This window comes from Cyprinus carpio, chromosome A12, assembly GCF_018340385.1.
Source record: "Cyprinus carpio isolate SPL01 chromosome A12, ASM1834038v1, whole genome shotgun sequence".
Taxonomy (NCBI): Eukaryota; Metazoa; Chordata; class Actinopteri; order Cypriniformes; family Cyprinidae; genus Cyprinus; species Cyprinus carpio.
In genome coordinates, this window is record NC_056583.1 from 11,972,164 (window position 1) to 11,994,634 (window position 22,471).

Genomic DNA, 22,471 nt, shown 5'->3' on the forward strand with positions numbered 1-22,471 from the left:
TGACTGATTTGGCCCTTTGATATGGGTCTTGGTGGCACCAGTGGTTCTCCATCAGAATGTGTCCACTTCATCCTGACCATATGGAATCTGAGAGAGTCTTTGAGCGAACAGATGGCCCTCTGGAAAAAATCTATTATACTAGCAGCAGAGGCCGAACACACACACACACACACAAACACAAATGGCTGGCAGTTGTTGGCTGCTATAAGCATACATAACACATGATCTTTGTACTCGGGTGTCCAGGCCAAACGCAGGTAGAGGAGAAACAACCGAAGTGTGGTACTGTATGAGTCTGGCAGATAATGACACAGAAGGTGATGATAACTAATGCAGATGGCATTCAATTCCTCAAGTCTTTCTTCCCTGTGAAGCAGATATGATTGGATTTACAGTAGGGACCAGATTAAAAGCCCAGGTACACTTCATTTTCCACGTTCTGCTCTGTCTCGCGCACAGTTGAGCGTGCAAACCAGCGGACCTTTCTTTTAAAGCACTCAGATGACTCGCTCTGTTGTCTGGGTGGACACATGAGAGAAGTATACTTTTGTCTTATAGAACAATGTAGTTAGGTGGTCTCAAACAATGGTCCTCAACTGGTGGGTCAAAACCCAAAAAAGGGTCAGTTCTGATGGGAAAAACAAAGCTAAACACAAACAATACAAATCGAGTTGGAAACTTTTTAGGCGAGGTAGGATATAGTGTAAAAAAAAACAAATTCACAAACATTCTAACATCCAACAGGGAACGGTATAGAGATGTACTGCACTTGAGCAAATGGTTTTCATTTTCCAGACATCAGGTACATTCTCTTTTCTTTTCTTTTTTTTCCTGTGGAGAGTGCTGCAGAGTGTTCTGGGCATGATTTGAACGCCGCTGGCAGAAGCCGTGTCTAAAGATGACGAGGATGAAACTGACACTTTGGGTTGCGGGAGAAAGACGCCACTGTTCTGTGCATTAGAGCTGGAGAAAGTGAGAGAAAGAGAGCGAGAGGGAAACAGGTTACACTGTTACACAGCTACAGTGGTGCTCGCGCCCTGACATACATACTGATTCAATAACGCTCAGGTTTCCTCACAGAGCTGTCGTCTGTAATCTCCTGTAATGCTATACAGTAGCTGATATTTGAATGCAAGATTGTTTTACTGAATTTGGTTCAATGAACTTTATGAGCATTACCTTTAAACAAGACCAAGATAATTCAACAAATGCATAAAAAATGGAATCATTTAGATATTAGTCATGATTTATTCATACATGGTTAATTTTCTTCTTTCTTTTATGGCAATACTCAACCCAGTCCAAATAATGGCATCAAAATTGTGCAGAACATCAACGCATGTGATTCCAAAGAAAACATGTTCATTTTCATAATCTGTCATCAAAAACAACTTGTTCCATCTTTACTTTCCTTTTAATCACTAAAGCTCCATAACTGATTGCAAATTCTGTATGGGACACCCACATTTCACCATCCAATCAATTGCCAATGGATACAATCAACTTTCCCATCCATTTATTTCACACCAAATGTAATTTAATGCTGACTTAAACATAACTGAGTTGACTGTCTCTGACCAATTCTCTTGCTCGCCAACAAATTCTATTAAAATAAGTGCAATTGCTTTTTCACACCTTACTGCTGCTGCTTACAGTAACAGCTCAGATGCCTCAAGATTTAACAGAAAAGAGGAAGGTGAGAGATAAAGGAAAAGATGATAAAAGGAAGACCGCAAGGTACAGAGGAAAGAGGTGCTGGAAGATTGCATTACTTATTACTTATAAAAAATAATATATATATATATTTTTGCTAATGAGGAATGAAAAATAAACTTCCAAAATTCTAAATACACTATTGCTTAAATGTTTGGGGTTAGTAAGATTTTTTAAGTGACTTATAATATTACAAATAATTTCTATTTTAAATAAATTCTGTTCTTTTGGACTTTCTATTCATCAAAGAACCCTGAATAAAATGTATCATGAATTTCACAGAAGTTTAAACTATTTTCAACATAGACAATAATTATACATGTTTCTTGAGCACCACATCAGCATATTAGAATGATTTCTGAAGGATCATGTGACAGTGAATACTGGAGTAACAGTTAAAAAAAAAACAGCTTTGCCAAATTACATTCATTTCAAATATATTTAAATAGAAAACAGTTATTTCAAACTGTAATTAAATTTCACATTATTACAGTTTTTTGTAGTATTATCAAATAAAGGCAGCCTTGGAGAGACTTCTTTCAAAAACATTTATAATATCTTTCCAGCCCCAAACTGCTGATCGGTAGTATATTCTTTAAAAACAACTCTCAATATCTCACACAATATTGCTTTTCTAGTAAATGTGTTTTTTAATGTTTTTAAAGTTGCTAAGGTATTTTATTAGAAAATAAGACACACACACACAGACAGACACACACACACACAAACTGTTTAAGAAAAATGATGGTTTGCAACAAAGGTAGACATATCTACTAAAATCTTTGTGTAAATATCCATGGTAAATGAAAATGGGTTCCCCCACAAAAAAACAGTCTTTCCAAGTCCAATTTTACAGCTGAGAGGCAAAGAGAAAAAAGAGAGAGGGAGTAAGAGGAGAAACAGATTGACAGATTGGAAGGGAAACAAAAAAATGGTAAAGAATGGAGAATAAAAAGAGGGGCCGTGCACCTGAGACACACGGCGAGGGACGCTGAGGGAGTCTGATTAAGTGGTGCGGCTGAATAGGTTCCATTCTTCCTCAGCACTCTCTATGACTCCGGTTTCACAAGAGGAATTCTGCTTATAGAGTCAAATACACACACACACACACACATAGCAAAAAGGCAATGGCTTTCTGTGATGTGTGTATCGTTCATGGGAGTTACGCTCCCTCAGACAAACAGTCACGGCTGGGAAAGTATGTGAGGCCTCTGGGTCTCGTTCCATCCTGCTTTAGTAAACGTCATGCTGCCATGCTTTCCTCTCTCAACACGACATCATTTGAACAGATGAGGTAAATATTGTGGCACCCCCACCTAAATCACTGCAGCAGCAGCCGGCGGTCACCCCCAGATCCCCACATGACCAGCACAGTACCTCAGACCCACCTATAGGGCCCAAACACAAACAAACAGGTCTATATATTGAATCCTTTTACAGAGGGAAAGAGCAGCTTTGTCAAACCATCAACATAACAACATCTCCCTCAACAGACGAGTCAGTACTTGGTCAAGCTAGGATCTGAAGAGATCATCTTGTTCTGGTACACTGCATCCTGTCCTTTATTTGCCACAATTGGCCTCAATCTGCAGTAATATACACTGATTAAAGTTAAACAATACAATGCCCTGAAATGGAACACATCTCTACAAACTGTAACACCACTACTGCTGCCACAAGGATTGTAAAAATGCGGAAGATTTATTTATTTTCTTTTATAACACTATAATTATGACTTTTTTGCAACTTCCTAGCCTTTGAACAAAACATTCCTTATTTGACTAGCAACAATCGTAGAGGACAAGGAAAACACAAACACACACAGTGCATATTTGACTATTTTCTAGGGTCAAAAATGACAGTAGGCTCAAAGGGAGTGTTCAGCCAAAACAATGAAAATGCTGCAGTTTTCTTACTCTCATTTTGATTTGTAATTTGTGTTTGTTCATTTTTAGTTGATATGATATTGTCTCTTGCTGTGATGAGATAAGGGAGTTTAGGAGCTCACCATGTCCCATTTGTGCACCTAAAGACACACCACACATCATATACACAACAATCAAACAATCTCACCACAGACCTCATGTTGATTAAAAAAACACTTTCCAGCTCTCGCTCTTCCTCAAATGTTCTCTCACCTCCATTAAACACCAGCTGTTCACACTAATGAGCATTTCATCGATGAATGAATTATTGCTCATCACACAATTAATGGGAAATTTTGTATGAATTTAGAAACAAACTGCAGATGTTCTCTGTTTACTCAGAAGAACAGAGATGCTTTTCTACAGTATGAGAGAAGGAACAAAGAACAAAGAGTCAGAGACAAAGTTTATAATGTTGAAGGATCATTTTGTCTGCTCCAGTGTTAAGTGTGCATGCATATACTATGAAAAACTAGTGGCAGACAACTGGGACTTCTTGTAGAAATTTTGTTCCAAAAATCAGGCTTCAAAAAGTGGCAAGAGCATTTCCGATTGACAATGCTGGGACTTACAAAAAAGACTAAACACTGTCAAACAAACCTTTGAACATGTATGAACACTAGTACTGCCGTGATGGTAATATAATGCATTGTAATGAAAGGATCAAAAATTTACCAGTCGATATTAAAGTGTGAAATCAAAACCAAGTATTGGTTTAATGCATGTTACTGGCCTTATTGTGCATGATTAGCCTGTGCAATTATTAGTTTTTTTGTTTTGATTTTCAAACTTTTTATTGAAAGGGCACCTCTGAGTCTCCACTATACTACTTCATCAATTTGTCTGTCAACACCTGTAAGATCCATTTCTATCTACTAGTGACTATAAATTCATATGTCCTGGTCTGTGCTGCAAACTTTACATGCATAAACAGGAAGTGACAGCTTTGGTCAGGCTCATGTCAAAGCAACACTATGCATGTTGTGTTTGTAATGTGCCATTAAATGCAAATTATGGCAACCTTGACATTAGAAACAATTCTGGCCAGGTGTGCTGATAAACAGGTTAAACAGGTGTGAATAAATTATACATTGCTGAACATACTGTCAACAAAGCATACACACACTTGCAGGTATTTTACTCTCATTACATTTTAGTTTGTATATTTTAATCTGCATTTAGAATGAATTTAGCAAATTAAATTTACAGTACCGTTAATTTATGATTAGAAATAATGTGTTGTGTAAAGCAAATGCATGCAGATATGATTATGATTAAAACCTCACTTTATATATCTTTATTATGTGGAAATGAAATAAATGCTTTCATATGACTTTTCATAACTTTTTTATGATGATTTTTATAATTTTTTTTTTGAGATATTTTTTTTGTTTTTTTTTTTTTTGTTGTGAGATATGTTTTTGTAATATTTTTTTTGTGTGGATAATAGACATTGTTTTTGTTTTGTTTTTTATGTAGGTGTTTAGAATAAATAATATTAGAAACTAAAATCAGCCTATAATGGCTTATATATGTCCAAAAAAAGTCCAAAGTCAATTTTAATATTTAAAATCAACTTATTGGAATCAATGAATCAGTGAATTATGAGTGAACTCTAAATTCTTCTATAATCAATAGAAGGTGTTTCTTTAACTTGAAATGACTATTAACAAGTCAAACAAGCTATTTAATGCAAAAAAATATTAATCTATGATCCAGTTAACTGCAATGTAAAAAAAAGAGTTATCATTCCATAGCTAAACTAAGACAGATGGCAGGAGACGAGTGACTGAAAAAGTAAAATAATTAGAAACGTCAGCCTTGAAGTTACATTATGTTTTATTCCATAAGGGGTAAAAAAAAAAAAAAAAAAAAATACAAAAAACCTACCATTGATGAATAATTCAGAATCACACCAGAAACATGCATTAAGACAGTAAACAGTTGATTTTCATTTCATGTTCATATTTCACACTGCTAGAGGGAGCCGATAAACAGGCCTTGTGTGTGAGTATGTGTACATGGGGCCTGTGCAGCTTCAACGCAGCAATAAAAAGATCATACGCACTGAGTGAAACATCCAAGCTCCATGGCGGGGCACTAAGCTCCCCATGAGCACTCTCTGCTTTGATGCCCCACCTTGCTACATGCATTTTATAATCTGTGGTAACACTTGCTTTTTCATGTCTCACCACATCCTGCTTTATACCCCCCCCCACCTGCTCTGACAGGTAGCTTCATGACTCTAAACGCCAACATGTTACTGGAGAAATGTAATAAACTGAACAAAACTAAAATGTCAGTGATCCTGCAATATCACAGGAAGTAACATCGATTGATTATGAGTCACCTGTAATCCTGCAGTTTCATACAGGACTAGGCTACATCTGCAAGCCCACATGTGTTTGCATTCAACTAAACTAACAAGGACCCATTAATGGACACCTTAGTAATTTTGTAATGCTTTGTACATAAATGTTTGCGTGATGAATTTGCCTCAAATGCTGTCCAAGATGAGATAAGTCCACCATTATTTAAGTTTGGGGACAGGTTTTTTTTTTTTTTTTTTTAAATATATACTGTGTATATATATATATATATATATATATATATATATATATATATATATATATATATATATATATATATATATATATATATATATATATATATTTCTCTTATGCATACCATGGGTGCATTAATGCATCCTTGCTGAATAGAAATATTAATTTATTTAAAAAAAAAAAACCTTATTGAAAGAGTTATTGCTTGAGTCGACTGCTTGGTTCAAACTAGCCTTCAATTCCACACCCTTTCTACAGACAGAAATAGTTCCAGAAATATGTTTATGCCAACTAAACAAACTTACACTTAAACCTGAGTTCACACCAAAAACTGTATTGTGAAAAAAGTGCTAGGCCTGCATTTTGAAAGCTGGCTTTAATTGCTTGTGTAAACAAAATGAAATATAATAAAACAATGTACTATAATAAAACAATAAACTTGCCAACATAAAAGATAAACACCACCTAATTTGCACAGGGAAATCCTGAATTATTTACTACATTGTATCTTGCTGCAAAGCAAACATTACAAGACAATACACTGGCAAATGTGCAATTAGTATCACTCAGAAGTAATCTTTTTTTATTTTTTTTCCTCATGAAGTAATCATTATGTGTAAGTACCATAAGGGACATTTCAGTACCCTACAAAGACTTAGGCAAATGAAACGTAATAAAAGTATTATCATCATTAGCATATCCCCTTTTTCCCCTCGACCCTGCTCCACGTCTCCATGCGAGGGCTAATCACATTGTGCTGTATATGTAATTACGTACCTCATTAACCAAATCCCAAGAGTCATTAGGGATTAACTAACACACATAAGGTTACCCTCGCAGTTATACCCATATCTGCATTATTAATTTAGCCCCCTCCTCATCACCACTCCAGGCTCAGCCTCCTGGAGGAGCTCTGCTCAGGTCAGCAACCTTAGGAGAGGAACGCAGAGGAATATTTTCACTTAACTGAGTATTGTCGATTTAATTAAATCTCACTGACAGGGAAATTTCAAGGTGGCACTGAGCCTGCGGACTCAACCTGAACAGGCAGACAGGACGGCCGCTCATGCTTTGTGCTCTGCCAAAAATGTACTTATCACTCTCCCTCTATCTATAGCTTCTTTATCTTCTTTATAGCCTTATACCATCCTTAAAGCACTCTCACTCGCCTTCTTTGTTTATCTTTGTCTCGGTCGCACACACGGTGCTGATGAGCTCATAGTATGTGTAATATAGTGAAAGAGAGTCTTTATGAGACTAGATAGTAAACTACAGGTAAAACAAAGCCAAGTTAACATACTACACTCATAAAATGCCATCTGCCCAAGCCATACATACACACAAAAGGTAAGTGTGATTAGAACCACTGCAAATCTAATAAAAAATAATAAGGTAACTGCATGTTTTCTTGATCATTCAAATGAATTACAATCAATCCAATATCAATACTTGATAAAATAACACTTCAAATGAAAACAAGTTAAGACATTTTTGCCAGTTGAGATTCTTGAATATTTTTTTCAAGATTTGTGTTGTTGTTTTGTTTGTTTGTTTGTTTTTTATTATGTGTATAAAATAACATCTTATGATTTAATAAAAATAAATACTTTATATGTAATATTTATTTTATAATTTTTAATATTATATCAATTTATAATCAGTTACAAATGGTTCATTCTAATCTAAATTAATGTTTGATTTATGCATGCTTTCCTTTCTACATAATTTAAATACTGGACAAAATAAAAAAAATAATAATAATAAAAAGCTAGCTTAAAAATGTTTTTGAAAGATGTCTTTTACACTCACCTAGGCTGCATTTATTTGATAAAAAGTAACACTGTGAAATATTTCAATCTGAAATAACTAATCTATCTATCTATCTATCTATCTATCTATCTATCTATCTATCTATCTATCTATCTATCTATCTATCTATCTATCTATCTGTCTGTCTATCTATCTATCTATCTATCTATCTATGTCTATCTATCTGTCTATCTATCTCTATCTATCTATCTATCTATCTGTCTGTCTGTCTACCTACTGTACCTACCTACCTACATGATAAAAATAAAAACTGTGAGTCATTCATGTGGCTCTGCCCACACTTCAATGATTACCCAGATGTTGTCTCACAACCCCCCAACACGTCTTTACTTCATAAAAAAGAAATAGCATTCTGAAATCTGTTAGTACAGATATCACCTTCTGAGCCACAGAGTCAACACCACTAAATCAATTTCCCCTAATCTGGGTAAAGCTGGCCCTAAGCAGGAAATACTTACTACAGCACAGTCCTGGGAGAAAGAACCATTGTGCTGTGATGCAAAGCCTGCGCTGAAGAGGATCTGATTAGCAAAGTGCTTCTCCTTTGGGAGCTCCGACCAGCTTTGCTCTGGCATGTTCTGCGCAGGCAAACACCACTCCACCTGGCAGCAGACACGCTGCTCACTGTCTACACCAGCCGGGCCCACACCGGGGGAAGAGCCCAGGCCAGCAACCCTGAGGAGCTCATGCCCAAAATATATATCCACTCTCACTTACACATGAAAACACAGAGGTGTGCCAGCAAGAGTGGGCTAAGTGTCAGAGACCACTGGCAAATACTTTATTCTTTTTTAAGCATTAATTTAGATGCATTTAGGGTCAAAACAAGAAAAAAAAAATGGAAAAAATATTGAAGATTTTTTTTTTTTTTTTTTTTTTTTTGCAGCACGAGCAAGATAAAGGTTAGCTAAAGGTGTGACAATAATCATTGTGAAAAACAAACTCTCTCACACCCCTCAAAGTCAATGGAAGTTGATACGCAAGCAATAAAAAGGAGTAATCAGCACAGTATCCATTACACACTGGTAACTGGAGCACCGCACACCTTCTTGTTTCTAATTTCAATGCAGCTGATACACATTTACTGTGCTTCCGGTAAAGAAAAAAAAAACAAAACAAAACAAAAAAAAAACATTCATTGGAAACACCCCTGAAACACTCCCATTAAAACATTTATATGTGCACAGAGAGGAAGTCCTCTCTTTCCTGCGGCATGGTGGTTTCATATCCTGCTTTGTTGCCACAGCAACGAAAGGTTCGCTTTTGGTTTTGGTTTAGCTTTTGATCTTTGATTGAGGTAGCGTGTAGCAACAGAAAGTTTCTGAAAACCACCAACTGTCCCAAGTTATGTACTGAGTCAAAGACATTTTTCTCTTCATGAGAAAAAGACCAGAGATCATGGTCTCAGATAACCAGGACAGGACAGTGGCCCAAACTGAGAAAAAAATATTCTATTTGGTGTTTTTATTTTTTATTTATTATTATTTATTATTTATATGACCAAAAAGTAAGATGAAATTCTGATAGCTTGTTATGTAAATTTATTTTTACTACCTGTGCCTTCCAAAGTTTTTCAAACAGCGAATAAATTACACACAGAAAATGAGCATAGAACATTTACATTGTCAAGGAACAGTATGACTGACTTCAGTCTAGCGCGAGTTCAAGCACTCTTAAAAAACTCCCCTTATAATCAGTAAAGATGTCTATAAGCAGTTTGATAAATGAATCTCCTATTTACATCACACGTCCATCAGCACTTTGTTGTTTCTGATGAGATTGTTAGATTGATTGATTTGATTTGATAGTGGGTGTATGAAATTTTGTTAGATTGATCCAGCATTTCGCGATGACTCATCTGAATGCCTCTGATTGGCCGCTGCGTTCATAAACTCAACAGACTTGTGTGTGATTGGTTATAATGCGCAACACTGGAAAAACGCAGAAAATGAATCATGGTGCAACAACACTGAGCAGATCTAAATTTAATGCTGCAGTCAACACTTTTCATTTAATTTTCATTTTATCCGCAACAGCCATAATGGATTAGTTTAACTATATATGTTCAGTGTCTTCCCCAAGCTTAAAACTACCTAAATATTCGCTTCACCCACTAGCATCACAACACCATCTGTGTAAGATCTAGACCCTATTAAGCAACATCCCATCTAGCTATACTATGCCACACATTCCATGGTTAAATCCGTTTACATTTTGTTTAATTAAGCAAGGAGATGATATTACCTTGGGATACGATCCAGTTTGGCAAACAGTAAGAATTAACATATTAACTCAGGAAGGAACTTATAACTCAGGAAGGAATGCAGGCTCCATAACTCTCGAGACCTGTTTGTGCGATTGAACAAGTCTTATGGGGATGTTTACATTAATTAAGCATTTGAAAAGTTAGTTGAAAAATGAATAACATGTGAAGCAGAGAATGAAATGCATTTGTTGAGTAAGAATCCAACCAGAGAGGTTCTTAAGGCCATGTAAGGAAATTGAGGCAGAAGGGTAACACACCACTGAGTGGTTTACTTGTCTTCCTGCTGTTGGTATTTCATCTGGGTTAAAGTTGAAAGCTATCATGAACTGGTTGGAATTTCAGCTTCGCTTCTATCCGACGACCCTAATCCCTCCCTACAGGAACTGCATCTGTATAGTAGCGGAGGTGAGGTGGAAACACCTGTACAGGTAACACTGATTATGATCACAATCAACAAAAAGAGGAAGGAATACGATAGAGCATGAAAGGGCAGTACAAACAATGTCAAATTAGATTTTGCAGTGCCATTTATACTGCATTAGATAGTTTAAGTAAAAAAAAGTAGGGATGCACCGAAATGGCACTTTCTGTTTTCGCCCAATGCAACACTGTTGCAGATGAAAATATCAGGTTTCGCTCTCCAACGTGACACTCCGCTCAATTTTCCTTTCTATGAATGTGTGTTCCACTCATAGTCACCGGAAAAGCAAAGTCTGGGCAACACTTGTAAAATGAGGCTACCCTCTCATTCACCGCTATGCTGTCCTCACATGCTCTGATAATAATACCTTTATAGGACTATACATTATTTGGATAATTAGTCAAAAAAAAAAAAAAACATTTTATATCTGATTCTGTTGCATTAGACTGAACAAAAATAATATATTGATATTTAATATTAATATATTTTCTGTCCAATTTTATTGTTATTTTTAATAAAAGTGTGGTTATTTTATTGGCTTATTTTTTTTATAAAAATACAGTATCACTGAAATTATTTAGTTAAAAAAGTCTTACAAATTACTTTACATAAAATAATTATTACAAAGCATTTTTTGGTTCTCGTCCAAGCGCATCCAAAATTTTAATTTCGGTATATATATGTATGTATATGTGTGTGTGTGTGTGTGTGTGTGTATATATATGGAATATATATATATATATATATATATAGAGAGAGAGAGAGAGAGAGAGAGAGAGAGAGAGAGAGAGAGAGAGAGAGAGAGAAGAGAATGCTTCTGTGCTCAGGTCCAGATGTGGAGCAGCAGGTGCATCATGGAGCATCATCGTGAGGGATTCATAATCAAACTGATTAACTTAAACAACAAAGTAATGTGTTTCCGAGAAGCGAGAGGCTCTGTGTGCTAATCCAGCTCCTTATCCTATCCTACCATCACCACCAGAGAGGATGCAGCAAAACAAACACACATTTATTGCATTTTCCATCTTAAATAATAGTGTCACTGCACAACTAGCACAACACTCAACACTTTACTAACAACAAATCAGATCAGTTCAATCCACCATATCCTTGAACTATGACACTTAAGTATATGTAATAAATGAAATGTGAATAACAAGCTGATTAGAATATTGTCATTTCTGCCACATTGCTGCCTACAAGAAAATTTGGTTTTTATGAATAACAGATGTCATGAAGCTCTCAGGGGAAAACACTAATTCATTATGTTACAAAACATAGCACATGCTAAATTATTTCCATCTGTGTATTCATATCTTCTGATCTTCTTTATGCATTTTGGGTGACAATACCCAAGTTGTGTTTGCAGGAGGTCGATATTTCTCAATATTTCTAATAAGAGCTCAACATTTATGGTTATTACTTTTACCATGCCAGGCTTCATCAGTTCGTCAGCACTAAATAGAATCTGACTATCTGGATTACAATGTGCATTTAAATGTGTCACTCCGGGAGAAAAAAAAGGAAAAATGTCACAACAACAACAACACAGTTTAACAATAAAACACAGTTTCAATAAAACTTATGTTTGTTGATCTTGTGGTTTTATATCTTGCAAACTTAAATACTTGCTTTTTTTTTACTTGTGATGTACTGATTGCTGCTGCTGGGAATCCAGCTACTTAAATATGCCAAAGTAACACTATCTAGTCAGGAGAAAATGACAAATTGAGCCCTGAAGAATTATTGTTTTGTATTTTTCATGTTTCATATTTCTTTATGTTGTAAATTGAAAATGACCATGAGAAAGCTGTACAGATACAGAGTATTGCAAGCCATCAAAATAACAGCTTTTTTGAATCTGTGTACAAACACCAGCAACAGTTCAATTAACAAGGTTCAGTACATGAACACAGCAAACAGATTGCCATTAACCTCCCTGTCTGTGTGCGTCTCACGCTGGGAGCTCCCCAGGAAGTCTCCACATCCATGTCTAATCCACTTACAAAACTAAACAGAGAGGAAGTTTCTTTCTCCCTCACTCACACACACAAACCTACAGGCTATGGAAGTTCAAATAAACTGTACATAGATAACCACCGTTACTTTAGGGTGGTTATGCACATATGAGTCACTTTGTATACGCTCACCAATTGGAAAAAAGAAACTGCACACACTGCCACCTAAGTAGACAATTGCATTCATATGTCTGAAAAATTATGTATATTCCTCTTCGCTTTCCTTATTATAATGAAGCTGATTAGACACCTGGAGAGTGGGTACAAGAGCTATTCACCCTGGCACTACCCTCAGCGGTAACATATGAGCCTTTTAAATGAAGCATATGACATTTAAAATATGCAACTGGGAATTTATAATCACAAGGCAGTTAAAACTGAGTGAGCAATTCATATCAGCACTGCAAACCAGCGTGAAATCTCAGCTTTCCACAACATAAAACAGAGAGTCGGCATGAACCGGACAGCCACAATTACCATAGATTACACACAGAGGCAAGTATACTGTATACACATTTCCGAAATGTGGTTTTACGTTTGAGAATAAACCCTATGACTTTCTCAATCTGGAAAGCTCTAATCTGATTGGAAACATAGGGAAGAAAGTTTTGTGTTGTTGTTGTTTTTTTCAATTTGGAAACAAACTTGTGTTTACAGGGAACAAAGCTGATGAAATAATCACTGAAAAGAATGAAAATAATCACTGAATTTTCCAAAGTTTGCCAGGTAAGTGACCAGCATTATTGTAGTACAGCTGAGATACTATTATAGTTATTTTTTTTATTGTTATTTAAATGTTTAAAAAGTGTGTAAAGAAAATGTTAAATAATAAATGAAATAAAAAAAGAAAATCACTGCTCTTTATTTAAATAACGTTTGTAGCTTTAACAAGGAATAATCTATATTTAATTTATACAGTGAAGAAAATGCAATGTTATTTTACATTTGATTATTCAGTTTCTGTACTTGAATACCCACAAATCTAAAAACAGCATTTTTCAATATATCTTTGTTCTGTTTATTTATTTATGCTATTGCTTGTAATTTGTTCATTTGTTCGTATTTACTGACTGCTCACTTTAATAATGTTTGAACTTTATATTTGTTTGGCTAGTAGTTTTTGCTGTGTTAATGAAACTGGAATCGAGAACTGTAAAACTGAACTTGTATCTAACATTTTGTCATATAAGCTTATTTATTAGAATACAGGATAACACAGATCAAAAACAACTTTTTTTTTTTTTTTTTTGTGGCAGGGCCAGTGAAAATGTTGGTAGGGCAAGTAAAAATGTGTGAAAATAAAATTTAATAAATAAATCCTTAGCATTGGGCCCTGGACTAGTCTGTCCTAAAACTCTCAAATAAACATTTGTTAATGCAGCAACGTGGGAGGGAAGTGTCAAGAAATGGAACACTTACTTTTCCCCTTGCTATATTTACCTAATGTCCCAAATTAAAAGGCTGTAGGAAAACCTATGCAGTTTTCCAGTGAAGGAGAGCAAAAGAAACCAAGGGACGGGGGTGAGATTCAGTCTATGAGCTCTATACAGATGGCCTATGGATCATTTTTTTCTTCCAGGAAACCATTCATTGATGCAGGAGTGGCATATTGCAGAGGTTAGAAAAATCAATGATGTGTATAAAAGGTTTGAGCATACAAACCTGTGTCAAGAGCCAGAAACAATTTTGCACATGTGTACGCTACACTGTTGCATACTTTTGAGAAATGAGGGTCCCAGGACAGTACGTACTGTACTGTTCTGCACGCCTTGTAATTTCTAGTGTTTTATCCGTGTGGGGGGATGGTATAAAGGTTTGGCCTGCCACTGCAGTGTAAGCGTTTTCGAGCAAGTGAGTGATCCAGGACGCATACAGGAAGAGATGCTGCAAAGATAATGCAGTATAGTGTGCGGAAAACAAAACCTTGGTGGATTACAAAGAAACTTCAGAGTAAAGGGGAAGATCAAAGCGGGGGGTTGAATCACACATTCCTAAAAAAAAAAAAAACACCAAGGGAAGTAGTGAACTCAGTAGTTTTAAAATAGTAACCAGTCTATCAGAAGCGGTGCCATTTATAATTTATTATGTGTGTAAATACTGGCGTGTCTTCCGTGACTTTTTTTCCATATCACTTGAAATGTATCCAATTGAATCGTTGTTACCAAATATAAAACACGTAAAAAAAAAAAAAAAAAAAAAAAGGTGTGGGTATATTTTCTGTCATAAATCTCATACCATTCTTTCCTGAACTTTCTACCATCCGTTACTGGAAATGACATTACTGGTTGATTTGTCCCGATCTCAATAAAGTTTACACATGCTTTTGGTCCGTGAACTAGATCTCGCTCTGAATGTGCACTGTCTGTGGAAGTTTGGCCAGGACTGTTTCTGGGATCAAATAACTGAGGCTGCTCTCACATATATATATTTTTTGTATCTTCCATTACTATGGTTACCACTGTGTCAATCACTGCTATTTCGAGAGTGATTATAGCATAGGAAGTCTCACTCATCTTAGGTCATCGCGATCTCACAAAGTTCTGTTGTAATCAATGAAGCTCTCTAAACTGCACAGTGAATCTCTTATTTACATTGCATCTGCACTTAGCAATGAGATGATTCACGAGGGTGCATGTAGAAATAAAAACTCTGGCGCTTTCAGCAGTGAGTGAATTCTGACAAATTCACATTTTTCTGACTGGCCATTGAGTTCAAGAAATCAAAAGATATGCCTGTGATTGGCTACATTGCTCAACGCTACAAAAACACATTGTAAATAGTAACTTTTAACGTCTTCAGAGCACAAACGTTTGCCAGATCTTCAATAGCTTTTGCTTTTGTTTGAGGGTATTAAGCACCCGGGCTTGGATAACCACTCCAATTGGGGTGGGGCTAACATTGGGGATCCCATGACTAAGAATATACAAACCCCACCCCCCGCCGCCCCACCAATGTCGCCCATGCATACATTTATATACCGACTTTATTTGTATGAATGAACCACAGCAAGCATTTCCAGGCTCCTGAACACTGAGAGTGAACACTGGTCATCTCACTTTGTTTTCACTGGGTCCAAACTAGGCAATTTCTTGAGGCTGCTCAAGGAAAGAGAGGGGGAGTAACGGAAAAGCAATATCCCACACAGATCTCACTGCTTACTTCATTTCCCCTCAGTGAGCTTGAAGTTCATCAGGCCTCAGCAGCGTCGCAGCAGGTGTAATTTATGAGGTGTTAAGAATGTTAGACTGTAACTGAAAAATATACTGTAAACTCTAGTTCCCCCAACACACCTCTAACCCCAAAGCGTGAAGCCCTATAATAAAGGAATAGGGCCTCTTACTCCTTGAGAGTCCACCAAAAAGATTTGGTCGCATTTGGCTCTGGTTTCTATTCTGCAACACCAATTTCAGAATTTCAAAGAAAAAAGAAACAGAACCATAGCTGTTCAGGAGCATATGTTATGTTTCGAAAGCTAATGTCCCACCAGACTTTTCTAACTTGTTTAACCAGCATCACCACTTGTGGTTGAGGGTTCAGCCACCTGCCAGACAATTAACACCAAACCAGCATAAACCAACATGGTAGTTCATTCTGGACTAGCCAGTGTTTTATTCAGGGAAAGTTCTGGAAAATGAACAGCTACCCATTAACTTTTGCATTTGTATGCTGCCCTGTCTTTCTAAATGTACTCCTTAGTATCTACAGTGATTTTTCATGTTAACCAAAACAGTTCACTTGGTTTGTTTGGTTATACACTGAAAAAACTGGGGCATGTGGCATGAACCAAGGGTTATGAGCAATTAACAATCCTATACAGTAGGTGTAGACTGGTGAACACTAAAATCATACTCCGTGTCGATATATAAATACACATTTTGTGTTTTGGCTCTTAACAGGGTTTAAAAGTTTAGAATTTTATTGTGCTTGAAAATTCACCAAGACTGCATTTATTTAATTAAAAATAGATAGATAGATAGATAGATAGATAGATAGATAGATAGATAGATAGGATAGATAGATAGATAGATAGATAGATAGATAGATAGATAGATAGATAGATAGATAGATAGATAGATAGATAGATAGATAGGCTACTCCTTTTCCACTATTCAGCAGAAACACATATTTGTTCATCTGAGAACATGTGTGCTCCTTCTCACAAGCTGATAACCAAACTGAAAGTGTGACACAGTAGGTTTAGAGGTGCTCTCTTCAGCTGGCATTATCTAGTCTTTTTTTCTAAAGCCCTCGGACTAGGGCCAGGATTACATGCAATTATGCTTCATACAGCAGCTGCCTGTGGGACAGTAGAGAGAAAGAGGAAAACTGCTTTCATTCCTGACACAGCTAAGCTTCAGTAGAGGACAATCTAGCTGCTGACAGGTGTAGAAAACACCTCCTAATCCAAAAGATACCGTAATTGTTTTTCAGCTTGAGACCCCAGGGCAGAACATCTGTAATACTGGGATAACCTGCTGGAAAAATAAATACTCTACGAGTACAAAGCAAAGTTTGCATGTCTTCTCTTAAAGGGTGTTGAATTCCATTTGGAGGTATTAGAAACTCTCGTCGCTGGGAAGGGGCACTTTTTTCAACCAGACATACAGTAGGCTGGAATTCTGAGAATGTGTGTCTCCTATTTCCTTCTTAAGAATGGCTAGACTAGATGCCATTTATACCAAGGCTTTTGAACACCAGATCACCCCTCCCAATAAAATTCACAAGAGTAAACAGTATTTTTCCCGCAGCTTCTGGGCCACCAAATTTGACCCTATTTGGTAGCTCAGTTGAGCCAAGGAACTCTCACAGAAGCAGCCAGCGCTATATGTTACTCAGTGACATGCTACATCATTCTGTCATTCTAAACCAGAAATACATTTTGAGTTTTAAAGGAAAGTATCTGCTTTCTAATAGCATAACTACACTTACACTTCAGTATGTTTAGTTAAATGCTGACGGTCATAAATAATTGTATATAAAAAAAACATTATTACAATTCAAAATAACTCTATTCTATTTTTATATATTATATTATATTATATTATATTATATTATATTATATTATATTATATTATATTATATTATATTATATTATATTATATTATATTATTTGTATTTACAGAAAGCAGAGACCATACTGTATTTCTTATATGTATTTTTTTTTGTTAAATCCTATGATGGCAAAGCTGAATTTTCAGCTTTTCTTATATGTAAATTTGTTGATAAAAATATTTCTTATTACCAAATCAAAAATGGTTGTTCTGTTTAATAGTTTTTTTTTTCTTTGATGAGCATTTTTAGTACTTTTTTATTTGATGAATATGAAGTTAGAAATAACAGCTTTTATTTGAACTAGAAATTTTATGTAACACTATAAATGTCTTAACTGTAACTTAACAATTTAATGTATCCGGCACATGGCTGAATAAAAGTATTAATTTCTTAAAAAATAAAAATTAAAAATCTTACTGATCCCAAAATTTTAAAAGATTGTGTACATTAAAAATTTGTCAAAAATGTAAAAAATAAAAAATAAATAAATAAATAAATAAAAAAGGGAAAAAAAGCATTCAATTATAAATGTGTTAAATTATTAATATTATTATTAAATATTAGTTGTAATAATATTTATTTATATTTTAAATAAATAACTATATAAATAACAGATTTGGACAGAGGTAAAAGGAACGAATATTGTTTTTCATAAACAGCAAAACGCAAAACAGTCAAACGTTGCCTATTACAACTCATTCTATTGAAGTGTGATCACAAATATTCAGGTACTCTACAAGACAGAGAGGGAAGGCCACAGAACCTACCAGTGTGCTGTTGTGCTTTGTCTCTGGTTAATGATTTCCCCAGGCCTGGGTTTTCTGGAACTGTAGTCCACCGTCCTGTGAGAAATCAAAAGAGGCTTGTTCAGAGGGGGTTCAGAAGCAGAATATGGAAAACAAACAGGCAAGGCCACACAGCACAAAGGCTAACAAAGAAAAGAAACCGCCCTAGGCTTCTCCTCTTCCTCCCCACAAACTCCTTCCTTCATTGGAGCTTTTCCTTTAGTCTTGATGGAAAGCTAATTTCCCACATCCCTATACCAACCCTGAAGTGAATAGACTGTTTACAGAAAAAACACAGATAACTGTCTGCTAAGCACCGCTGCACCCTTTTTTCAAAACACTCTGTTCTCCTTTTTAAGTGCGGGGTGGTACATCTTCTGTTACTGTCATCTTGTTGAATTCCAGCGGCTGCAACAGGTATTAACATGTACATTCCTGAAATTTCTCAAATCAACGCATGATTGTCATCACAAAATTATAAGGCAATAGTAACGTACTGAACCTTAAAGAACTGCTCTCAAAAACACACAATCCTATTTTTTTTTTTTTTTTTTTTCTGTTTTGGACTAGCAACACTAGGCAGCAGGTCTAAACCTCTAGGGTTAATCTTGTTATATAATCAGATTTCAACAAGATCTTTTTGGTGGGAGGGTGTTTATGTCATCATGCTTCAATTAAAATGAGAATGGATGTCACACAGACTAAAGACAAAAAAGGAAAACCTAGGTTCGGGGAGTATGTAAATAGCTGTGGAGGCGCAGGACCTGAAGACAGGCCAAATTTGTGCCTGATTAGCTCAGGTCAGAGATCAGACTATCTGCTTGCTCAAAGGAGAGTTACTCCAAACTCCTACACTGGGAGAGCAAGTGCAGTATGACTGAAAGCACCTAAAGCTATACAATTATAATGTTTCTAGTCCATACAGTGATACTTTACTTTACTAAACACACTTACTTAAAAAACAGCTTTGCAGGAAGCAGGAAAAAAAGAGAAGGGAAAATAACCTAGTTATAACTCAGAGCAACTGTTAGCTCTCTTTCACTCTCCCTCCTTCCTCTCTCTATCTCTCTCTCTCTCAAAGTGGCCTGTTGCAAATTACGGCTCATTTTATATAATTATACAATCTAAATGTATAGAAATCATAAAAAAATTACTTATATATATGTGCATACTAATTGTAATAAATATACAAAACTATTAAATGTAAAAAAAATAATAATGTAATGTACATGTCATATACTCATAAAATGCACATCATGGCTTATCCACTACAGCAGCGGTTTCCATGGTCAGGGCCCACTTCTAATGATGGTAATAAGTCTTCCAATTATTTAAATTTAGCTATATTAACATAACAAATTCTTTAAAAAAGACTACAAATAAAGTCACATTTTATTTGTTTTTATTACAAATATCAGGTTAGATTCGGCCTTTGAATACTATTGCAGACAAAGTGCACAGGAGTCAAAAAGGTTGACCTTTCCAATAAACACTCAACTTCTAATCAACAGCTCAATCCACCGATTCTAATCAAATACCAAAAAAAAAAAAAAAAATCACAAAAAAACATGGGTTACAAAGCAGGTACAGACCAAAATGTTTATACTCCATCTTACTCTATCCTAGTGTTAAACACACTTCAAATCCTTTTTGGTCTTTTATTTTTATTTTTTTTATTGTGAGTCTGTTGTCAGCTGCAAGGCAGTTACATGAATGGACGCCATTGTGTACGAAAAAAAATTAAAAATAAAACAAGATTTTTTCAATGGCCATTTCCACTAATGCAACAGAAAACAGGTCTCCTGCCGACACTGTATGAATGAAAACACATTGCAGTGACTAAAGCTGAACGATCCACTGAATATATGAAACGATGACAGAGTTGTGGTACTCTGTCTTTTCAGCAGTGTAGTCTAGATGCCAGATTCAAAGAAGGTTTAGCTTCCTCTGGGGAGGGCAGGAGGGAAAACGCAGGGGCTCTTTCTTTAAAAGGCTTCGTCTCAAATTGCTAATAGAGTCCTTGTTTTAATTACAGCTCTGACATTGATGCTCTCTAGATATAGATAACAGATCTAAAGCCACTGAGTTGAAAGCCAACAGTATTAGCTCTCGGATCGCTGAAATAAATCCTCATGCTGTTACTCTGTCTCCATCAGGGGGTTTGGGTGTACATTTATCTGACATCCAAATTCATCCCATCCTGCCACGTCCAGGTACAAGATCTGAGACAGACCACTGTGCCTTGATTTTTTTTTTTTTTAAATGTATGCATGTTTTCGTAGTTTGTAGTACTCCAATTTTTCAGACATTTTTGTTGGTGTTGTTTGTTTGCCACTTGATTTGTCATATTGTATTCAATGCAATGAAATCATTACTTTTTATTGTGACTTAAGAGTCAAACCAAACAGAACTAAAAGCTAACCCAAACTAAAAACTAGGTCCGTCAACGTTAATGCTTTAACCTTACCATGTTAAAATAATTTAACGCAAATAAATTACTGAAGCACAATTTCTATCTAAACCTTTAAGCTGATTTAACTTCTTTATGTGATCAGATAATTTAATCCGCTAAACTCCGGAAAAGTTTTCAGTCCAATGATCCAGTAAGCGAATGCATTCAAACAATCGGTCCAAAACAGAACTAATGTGAAGAAAACTAGGCTGATGACATCAGAAATGGCACAGAGAATAAAGACTAACATTGCGTTTTCAGTGAATAATTCATTCCAGTGTGTTTCGCTTTAAAACACAAGCTCTGTCAAATTCTGTGATTGTTTCCTTCTCGCATTGCGCTGTGTGAAATACAGACTGAACGGAACGGCAAAACATCCCACAGCTGTATGACATGCCAGATAATACAAAAACGACATTTCTCGTCTTGATAACCAGCGTCTCGCTAGTAAAGTTTTGATGGATGAGGACTGCATTCAAAGTAAAGACGATTGTGGTCGTAAAGAAGCTTGCGTGAATCTGTTATATTAATGCGCAAACAAACCATGTATGAGCTCTCTTGACGCACTGAACGCACATTGTATTTATGCCCTGATACATTTTAGTATATTCACATTGTTATGCACACACATTCAGCATAATGTTTTGATTTGTCATGTAGGCCTATATGTTGCTGGGTTAAGTAATTCTGAATGGATTCTGAATGGTTTTAGGCATCTCCAAGTGTCCTTTTTTTCTTTCTTTGGGAAGGCATCTAAATTTATCTTGAAAAAAAGCTTTTGGTTTACTTGACTGCTGAATATAGCAAATGACAAAATGAGCATGTTAGACATGATAAATGGTGTATGCTTAATTTCATGATAAGTGCGTGATGAATCACACAAAAAGGGTTTAATTAAAACTTCATGTAAATAAAACGTAAAAAATAAAGAAAAACTATTTTTGTTGAAAAAAAAAAACTATTATTTAAAAAAGTAATTTATGAACTTCTTATGATTTCTGCATCCTCTTTAAGTGTGTGCTTAAAGATTCCCCCTAATACTGTGTTTAATTACACAGGCAGGCTAATGCCTGTTCTATTTTAGGCCTGCTGATCTCTGTATGTCCTGCCTTGCTTTGTCTGTACACGTTTTCTTCAGAACGTTCAAGAATCCAAAAGTCAGTGATTTCCTTCATTTTGGGGACAACGGAAAATACACAAATAAAACAAAAGCAGCACAACTACAATGATGATTACACCGTTTCTGATTTTCTCTGTAGCTGATCATCTGAACCATACTAATCTCAAATACACCACGAATGTGCTGAGCTTCATAATGGAATCTGCACGGCAACATCAAATGCTTCCTAAAACCTGACTGCAGATCCTGTACCACACAGCAGCTTTCACATAAACGCACCAGACATTCCCAACCAGCCAGCCAATAAGAGTCTTGTGTCAGAATG

The 22,471-nt window shown here is 35.8% G+C and overlaps 1 protein-coding gene across 2 annotated transcripts in view; it reads right to left on the reverse strand.

The window, feature by feature from the left end:
* thrab (thyroid hormone receptor alpha b) overlaps window positions 1–22,471 on the reverse strand; it is a 123,825-nt gene that overhangs the window by 40,802 nt on the left and 60,552 nt on the right. For both annotated transcript variants that reach the window (XM_042767565.1, XM_042767566.1), the window contains exon 2: window positions 18,557–18,631. The gene's annotated coding sequence lies outside the window, so the exon portion shown is untranslated. The remainder of the gene's footprint in view (window positions 1–18,556; window positions 18,632–22,471) is intronic.